Source organism: Orycteropus afer, unplaced genomic scaffold, assembly GCF_000298275.1.
Source record: "Orycteropus afer afer isolate SDZICR_OR568_19922 unplaced genomic scaffold, OryAfe1.0 scaffold00463, whole genome shotgun sequence".
Taxonomy (NCBI): Eukaryota; Metazoa; Chordata; class Mammalia; order Tubulidentata; family Orycteropodidae; genus Orycteropus; species Orycteropus afer.
The window spans coordinates 1,229,886-1,237,512 of record NW_006922050.1 but is presented as its reverse complement, the minus strand read 5'-3'; the positions used below and the strand labels follow the sequence as shown (position 1 = coordinate 1,237,512).

At 38.1% G+C, this 7,627-nt stretch overlaps 1 protein-coding gene across 1 annotated transcript in view; it reads left to right on the top strand.

The window, feature by feature from the left end:
* Positions 1-7,627, top strand: part of PLD5 (phospholipase D family member 5) — an 864,342-nt gene that overhangs the window by 247,841 nt on the left and 608,874 nt on the right. The gene's annotated exons all lie outside the window — the stretch shown is intronic.

The window sequence follows — 7,627 nt, the reverse complement described above, 5'->3', positions numbered from 1 at the left end:
GGTAACTATGGGGAGGAAGTGGGAGGGGAGCTGTTGCACTGTGGTGAACTGTGGTTAGTGTCATGAGACAAAGTGTATGTGAACTGCTGTATAGAAAGTGAATTTGCTCTGTAAATCTTCACCCAAATCACAATTAAAAAAAAAAAAAAAGAGCGTATTCCCCCTTATTAACATAAGGTGTTATTGTTCACCTTAAAGCCACGTGTATTGCTTGGCTGAAAGTTGAGCCATGAGAGTAGGTTCAGTTACAGGCTTGCAGGGTGACTAAGGGCCACTGTGTTGGGGTTCCACTAGTCTCTGTCAGAAGAGTGAGCATTGTCTTTATGATTTGGAATTTTATACCACATTTTTTGCCCTCTTTTTCTAGCACCTTCTGTTATGATCCCTTTCACAGCAGTCAGTAGTGGTGGCTGGCACCATCTAGATCTGTTCTGAGGATCACGTGGTCCATTAGTCCTTTGGACTATTTGTTTCCATGCATCTTTGATTTTCTTCACTCTTTTTTTCTTTGAAAAGAGAGAGACCAATAGTTACACCCTACATGGCTGTTTGCTGGCTTTTAGGACCTCAGTCACTATTCACCACAGTAGGATGTAGAATATTGTCTTTGTAAATTACATTATGCCAATTGAGTTAGCTGTGCCCTGAGACTATGGTCTTAAAGTTTGTAATCCCAGTGATTTATTGCCTCTATGTGTTTGGTTATGGCTAAGAAGTTTTCATAGCTTTGCCTCCTGATTACTATATACATGGATATATTTACAGCACATACAAATAAGTATGTAGAAGTATCCTCTGTTAAACCTGTATATGGTTGTGGGTGTAGTTTCATCCATGTACCCATACATGTTCAGTTTGGCTGTCTGCCTATGTATCTACTTGTAGATTATTGTTTTGTTATTTTTGATACTGCATGATTGTATATGTAATAGTATATCCTTTTGTTATCTGTAATTCTTGTGCATTTCTCCATGTCTTCCTTTGCCTTAGTGATATTGTGCTGATCACCTCTTCACCTAAATTAATATGTATCTGTTACCTAGTTAGGAGCTCTGGTAGTGTAGTGCCTAAGGCACTTTATTGCTAACCAGAAGGCTAGCAGTTCCAACCCACCAGCCACTCTTCAGAAGGAAGGTTGGGCAATCTACTTCCAGAGTGGTATCACTTCGGAAACCCAAGAAGGGATTGCTATGAGTCAGGTCTGACTCTATGGCACATAACAGTAACAATTACCTAGTTAGTGATTTTTCCATCCCTTCTCTCCCCTCCCATCCCTGGTAACTATCAAAGAATATTTATTATTTGTCCTTTTGTTATTGACTTAGTTCACTCAGCATAATGTCATTCAGGTTCAACCATATTATGAGATGTTTTGCTGAATCTTCATCATTCTTTAATGTTCCATGGTATTCCATTGTGTGTATATACCATAGGTTGTCTATCCATTCATCCATTGTGGGAAACTTAGATTGTTTCCATCTCCTAGCCATTGTGAATAATGCTGCAGTAAACATGGATGCACATATATCTATTTGTGTCCAGGCTCTTGTTTTGCTAGGATGTATGCCTACTAGTGGGATTGCCAGATCAAATGATATTTTTATTCTAAACTTTTTAAGGATGTGCCATACCATTTTCCACAGTATTTGTACTATTTTATAGCCCCACCAGCAGTGTATGAGAGTTCCAGTCTTTCTATACCCTCACCGGCATTTGTCGTATTCTGTCTGGCTTAACTTTGCTATTATCACTGAAATAAGATGGTATCTCATTGTTATTTTGATTTGCATTTCTATAATGGTACTCTGGATAATGCATTGGATTGCTAACCAAAAGGTTGATCATTCAAACCTATCAGCTGCTCTGTGGAAGAAAGATAAAAGAGTCTACTTCTGTAAAGATTTACTGTGTTGAAAACCTCACAGGGCAGTTCTATTCTGTCCTATAGGATCACTATGAGTTGGAATCAACACAGTGACAATGGGTTTGTTTTTTTAGTTTTTATGGCTAATGATCTTGAGGATTTCTTCATATGTTTGTTGGCCACCTGAATGTTTTCTTTGGTGAAGTGTTTCTTCATGTTCTGTTTTTTTCTTTTTTTTAATTGGATTTTTTGTCCTTTTTGTTGTTGAGGTCTTGAAGTTTTCTATAAATTTTAGTGGTTGACAGATATGTCATTGCCAAGTATTTTTTCTGTATCTGTGGGTTTACTTTTTACTCTTTGCAGAAATATTTTTATGCACACAAGGGTTTAATTTTCAGAAGGTCTTAGTTGTCTATTTTATTTTCTGCTGTTAGTGCTTTTTTGGTTATGTTTGATAGTATATTTATGCAATGTATTAGGACTCCTAAATTTGCCCTTATTTTTGGCTTGTTGATGTTTATGGTTTTAGTTTTTACACTTAGGTTTTGATCCATCTTGAATTAGCTTTTGTATATGGTGTGAAGTATGGATCTTGCTTGATTGTCCTAAAAATAGATAAGCAATTTTTTCCAGCACCATTTCTTACAGATTTTGTTTTCTCTAAGTAGATGAAATCATCAGTGAAGTTTAGGTTGGTATCATGCTTATGGGTTCTCCTCGAAACTGTGCTCCCTTGATTCAATTTTTAAAAAAGTGGTTTAAATTGATTTCTGAATATCTGAAATGAACGTTTAAGGTTTCAAAGTGAAAAAACCCTTGGTAACCTAGAGTTTGATTTCATTTATGAGGCTCTTTATTTATCATTTGAACAGAATCTTTCATTTTTGATGAGGTGGAAAATACTTGAGGCTAAAGAAAGTTGTGGTATGATCTTATATTGCTATACTTAATTGTTCCATAGAGGCATTTTAAAATGAGTATCAGAGCCAGAATTGCCCCTCTTTGGAAAATCAGAGCAAAAATAGCTTGCTTAATTGCTCATTTTAATAGAATTTGTTAAAATAGAATGAAATTTATAGAAAATAGAAAACTGTGAGGGTTATTACATCAAAGTTTTGGTTCAATTGTCTTTTGGGTGCAAATTTACAAGACAGATTTGTTTTACATTCAACAGTTCATGAACATTTCATTTCACAGCCCGATTATCATCCCCAACCATAAAAAACTCTCCTCCCCTCTCCTCCCTTTGACTATCCCCTCCCTGTGCCCTTCTTATCTTTGCACTCCTGTCTGTCCAACTTTCCCTCTATGTGAATGTTACTCATCTGATGTCTCCTGGTTGACTGATTTAAGGTTGATCTCTCTAGGGTAGGTGGGTACATCTTCCTGGGGTAGGTGTTCTGCATGTAGGTCTTTCTACTGTTGGCTGAGAGCCAGTCCTCAAAAGTGAGCCCATTTCTAGTCCTGAAGGATAACCTGAGGCCATCGTTTCAGGGGTTCCACTAATCTCTACCTGACCAGTAATTCTGATCATTTTACATCAAAGTATTTTTAATAGTACATAAATTAGCTGTTGTTGCTGTTTTTAGGTGATGTCTTTGGTCATTGGTGTTCAATGCATCAAATCTGTTCTTTAGATGGTCTCTAAATTCAGGTTGGATATAATAAAGGTCGTATTTTGGCTTTTGCGGACTTGTTTTATTTCCTCTAGCTCAATTTGAACTTAAATATGAGCAATTTATGGTCTGTTCCACAGTCAGCTCTGGGCCTTGTTTTGACTGATGGTGTTGAATTTCTCCATCATCTCTTTCCAGATGTAGTTGATCTGATTTCTGTGTATTCCATCTAGTGAAGTCCACATGTATAACCACTATTTATGTTGTTGGGGGAAAAAAAAAAGGTATTTGTAATGAATAAGTTGTTGGTCCTGCAAAATTCTATCATGTGACTTCTGGCTTCATTTCTATTACCAAAGCCATATTCTCCAACTACTGATGATTCTTCTTTGTTTTCAACTTTCATATTCCAATCACCAATGATTATCAATACATCTTGATTGCATGTTTGGTCAATTTCAGACTGTAGAAGCTGGTAAAAGTCTTCAATTTCTTCATCTTTGGCTTTAGTAGGTGGTGAGTAAATTTGAATAACAGTAGTATTAACTGGTCTCTTTGTAGGCCTATGGATGTTATCCTATCACTGACAGAATTGTACTCCAGGATAGATTTTTTTTTAATTGTGATTTGGGTGAAAATATGCAGAACAAATTAATCTTCCATATATATAGTAGTTCACATACACTTTGTCTCATGACATTGACTGAAATCTCCCACGATGCAAGAGCTCTCCTCCCACTTCCTCCCTATAGTTATCTCTATATTAACTATGTTGTTATTGTTGGTTGTTACGTGCCGTCCAGTCAGACCCAACTCATAGCGACCCCTTGTTGGGTTGCCAAGGCATTATCACTACAGAAGTAGATTGCCCAACCTTCCTTCCAAGGAGTGGCTGGTGGGTTTGAACCACCAGCTTTCTGGTTAACAATCAAGTGCCTTAGGCACTGTGCTACCAGAGCTCCTATATTAACTATAGGACACAGGTATCCTTTCCTCCCATGCACTCCTGCCCCCCAAGCTGTCTCCCTGTGCATATACAACCCTTCTATTCTCCCAAGATTAATCTCTCCAAGAAGTGTATCTATCTAATGTAAATGTTCAGCTCATATGCCTGTCTTTTGTTTGGCTGGAAACCACAAGAGTGGGTTCAATTCCAGACCTGAAGGACAGCTATGGGCCATAGTCTCACTTCAAGATAGATCTTGAGATGTTCTTTTTGACAATAAATACAATGCCATTCCTCTTCTGTTTGTCAATATTGGCATAGTAGATCACATGATGGTCTGATTCAAAATGGCCAATACCAGTCCATTTCAACTCACTAATGCCTAGGAGCTCTGGTAGCATAGTGGCTAAAAGCACTTGACTGCTAACCAGAAGGCTGGCAGTTCAAACCCACCAGCCACTCCTCAGAAGGAAGGTTGGGCAATCCTACTTCCGTAGTGATACTGCCTCGGAAACCCAAGGAGGGGTCGCTATGAGTCGGTGCCGACTCGACGGCAAATAACAACAACAACAATGCCTAGGATGTCAATCTTTATCCATTCCATTTTATTATTAACCATTTCCAATTTTCCTAGATTCATAACTAGGGTTCTTTATTATTTTATTGTAACAGTAGGAACTAACAGAAAACAAATCGTTAATGTTGTAGATTAAATGTTTAGTATTAACTGAAATCCCTTGGTGGTGCAAGCAGTTAATGCATTCCCTGCTAACTAAAAGCAGGATGGTTCAATTCTCCCCAGAGGTACCTCAAAAGAAAACCACACCAAACCAAACCCACTGCAGTTAAGTAGATTCTGAATCATAGCAACCCTACAGGACAGAGTAGAACTGCCTCTTAGGGTTTCCAAGGCCATAAATGTTTATAGAAGCAGACTGCCTCATCTTTCTACTATGGAACATCTGGTGAGTTCGAACTGCCCAACTTTTGGTTAGCAGCCAACCACTATACCACTAGTGCTTCTTCCTCAAAAGAAAAGCCTGGCAATCTGCTTCTGAAACATCAGCCATAGTAAACCTTATGAAGCACAGTTCTACTCTGACACACATGGGCCGCAGTGAGTCAGCATCAACTTGACAACAACTGATTTTTGGTTTATTAAAGTCAGTACAGGTTGTTTGTTCATTGACTGACTACCCATTATATGCCTGACACTGTTCAAGGAAATAAAATGCATTCATAGCAACTGTCCCCAGGATTCTTTTTTAGTTTAAGTTTAATTATATTGTCCTGACTTAGAGTCCATTCTGGACTGGATTAATGTGAATGTCTTTGTTGTTATTGTTATTGAATTCATAGCAACCCTGTGTACAACAGAATGAAACACTGCCCAGTCCTGCGCCATCCTCACCATCCTTTCTATGCTTGAGCCCATCTTTGAAGCAAATCCATCTTGTTGAGGGTCTTCCCCTTTTATGCTGACCCTCTACTTTACCAAAGAGCACTGGTAGCATAGTGCCTAAGGCACTTGACTGCTAACCAGAAAGTTGGCAGTTCAAACTCACCAGCCACTCCTCAGAAGGAAGATGGGGCACTCTACTTCTGTAGTGATTCCACCTTGGAAACCCATGGGAGGGTCACTATGAGTCGAATCCAACTCGACAGCAGTGAGTTTTGTTTCTTTTTCTGACTTTACCAAGCATGATATCCTCCTCCAGGGACTGGTCACTTCTGACAACATGACCAAAATATATGAGATGAAGTCTGTCCTTTCTTCCTTCTAAGGAGCATTCTGGCTGCACTTCTTCCAGGACAGATCTGTTTCTTTTTTTGGCAATCCGATATTTTCAGTATTCTTCACCCACACCACAACTCGAAAGCATCAACTCTTCTTCCATCTTCCTTATTCATTGTCCAGCTTTCACATACATGTGAGGTGATTGAAAATAACATGGCTTAGGTTAGGGGCACCTTAGTCTTCAAAGTGACATCTTCACTTCCTAACATTTTAAAGATGTCTTTTGCAGCAAATTTGCCCAGTGCATTACAGATCTGATTTCTTGATGGCTGCTTCATGGGTTTTGTGAATCCAAGTAAAATGAAATCCCTGACAACTTCAATGTTTTCTCCATTTAGCATGATGTTGCTTATTGGTCCAGTTGTGAGGACTTCTGTTTTCTGTATGTCAAGGTGTAATCCATACTGAAGACTGTAGTCTTTGATCTTTATCAGTAAGTGCTTGAAGTCATCTTCACTTTCAGCTAGAGAAGTTGTGTCATCTGCATATCGCAGGTTGATAATGATTCTCCCTCCAATCCTGATGCTGTGTTCTTCTTCGTATAGCTTCTTGGATTATTTACTCAGCATATAGATTGAGTAAATATGTTGAAAGGATACAACTCTGACTTCCATACACCCTTCTTGATTTTAAGCTATGCAATATCCCCTTGCTCTGTTTCAACAACAGCCTTCCGATCTATGTACAGGTTCCTCATGAGCACAATTAAGTGTTCTGCTATTCCCATTCTTCACAATGCTATCAGTAATTGGTTATGATTCACATAGTTTAATGCCTTCACATAATCAATGAAACACAAGTACACATCTTTCTGTTTTTCTTTGCTTTCTGCCAAGATTCATCTGAGATCAACAATGATTTCCCTTGTTCCATATCCTCTTCTGAGTTCTTGCATTTCTGGCAGTTCCTCGTCAATATGCTGCTATAACTGTTTTTGAATTATCTTTAGCAAAATTTTACTTGCATGTGATATTAATGATGTTGTTTGATAATTTCCATGTTCTGTTGTGTCACCTTTCTTAGGAATAGGCATAAATATGGATCTCTTCCAGTCAGTTGGCCAGGTAGTTGTCTTCTAAATTTCTTGGCATAGATGAGTTAATGCCTCCATCCCTGTTTCCATTTGTTGAAACATGTCAGTGGGTCAATTCCTGGAGCCATTTCCTTCAGTGTAGCTTTGAATTCTTTCTTCAATACCATTGGTTCTTGAGCATATGAATGTCTTTATACCTCCTTATAAGCTTTTTAGTTTGTTTGGTTTTATTTACAAATTGCAGGGTAAATAGGTAAAGTCAAAAGAGAGTCTTATTCATTTTTTTTTCCTTAAAAGAGTTTTTTTTTTAAAAAAAAAAAAACAACAATAAAAATCTACTGACATTGATCAATTCCAACTCATAGTAACC